Source organism: Etheostoma cragini, chromosome 23 (assembly GCF_013103735.1).
Source record: "Etheostoma cragini isolate CJK2018 chromosome 23, CSU_Ecrag_1.0, whole genome shotgun sequence".
Taxonomy (NCBI): Eukaryota; Metazoa; Chordata; class Actinopteri; order Perciformes; family Percidae; genus Etheostoma; species Etheostoma cragini.
This window is the reverse complement of record NC_048429.1, coordinates 16,774,148-16,775,603: the sequence shown is the minus strand read 5'-3', so window position 1 is coordinate 16,775,603 and position 1,456 is coordinate 16,774,148. Positions and strand designations below refer to the sequence as shown.

Genomic DNA, 1,456 nt, shown 5'->3' with positions numbered 1-1,456 from the left:
ACAACCTTTGAGCTAGGAAGTTACACACTGAAAATGTCAAGTTTAGAAGATAGTTTGGACGGTGCAACAAGGCTGGGCTTTGTGGTCCTTCAGGGAATGATGTAAAGATATACAGTGGTGTGAAAAAGTGTTTGCCCCCTTCCTCATTTCCTGTTCCTCTGCATGTTTGTCACACTTAAGTGTTTCGGAACATCAAACCAATTTAAACAATAGTCAAGGACAACACAAGTAAACACAAAATGCAATTTGTAAATGAAGGTGTTTATTATTAAAGGTGAAAAAAAATCCAAACCATCATGGCCCTGTGTGAAAAAGTGATTGCCCCTTAAACCTAATAACTGGTTGGGCCTCCCTTAGCAGCAACAACTGCAACCAAGCGTTTGCGATAACGTGCAATGAGGCTTTTGCAGCGTCCTGGAGGAATTTTGGCCCACTCATCTTTGCAGAATTGTCCTAATTCAGTTACATTAGAGTGTTTTCGAGCTTGAACAGACTTTTTAAGGAAGGTCATACCACAACATCTCAATAGGATGCAGTTCAGGACTTTTGCTAGGCCCCTCCGAAGTCTTCATTTTGTTTTTCTTCAGCCATTCGGTGGTGGACTTGCTGGTGTGTTTAGGATCATTGTCCTGCAGCAGAACCCAAGTTCGTTTCAGCTTGAGTACACGAACAGATGGTCGGACATTCTCCTTCAGGATCTCTTGGTAGACAGCAGAATTCATAGTTCCTTTTATCACGGCAAGTCTTCCAGGTCCTGAAGCAGCAAAACAGCCCCAGACCATCACACTACCACCACCATATTTTACTGTTGGTATAATGTTCTTTTTATGAAATGCAGTGTTCCTTCTACGCCAGATATACTTGGACACACACCTTCCAAAGAGTTCCACTTTTGTCTCATCGGTCCACAGAATGTTGTCCCAAAAGTCTTGGGGATCATCAAGATGTGTTGTGGAGAAATTGAGACGAGCTTTGATGTTCTTTTTGCTCAGCAGTGGTTTTCTCCTTGGAACTCTGCCATGCAGGCCATTTTTGCCCAGTCTTTTCCTGATGGTGGAGGCCTGAACGCTGACCTTAACTGAGGCAAATGAGGCCTGCAGTTCTTTGGTCGTTGTTTTGGGTCTTTTGTGACCTCTTGGATGAGTCGTCGCTGCGCTCTTGGGGTAATTTTGGGTGGCCGGCCACTCCTGGGAAGGTTCACCACTGTTCTATGTCTTCGCCATTTGTGGATAATGGCTCTCACTGTGGTTCGCTGGATTCCCAAAGCTTTGGAAATGGCTTTATAACCCTTTCCAGACTAAAAGATCTCAATTACTTTCTTTCTCAATTGTTCCTGAAGTTCTTTGGGTCTCGGCATGATGTGTAGCTTTTAAGGATATTCTGGTGGACCTTACTGTGTCAAGCAGCTCATATTTAAGTGATGCCTTGATTGTGAACAGGTGTGGCAATAATCAGG

General features: G+C 43.8%; 1 protein-coding gene across 1 annotated transcript in view; it reads left to right on the top strand.

Moving 5' to 3' along the window:
• LOC117939088 (interleukin-17 receptor A-like) overlaps positions 1–1,456 on the top strand; it is a gene marked incomplete at its 3' end in the record, with an annotated part of 7,405 nt that overhangs the window by 2,823 nt on the left and 3,126 nt on the right. The gene's annotated exons all lie outside the window — the stretch shown is intronic.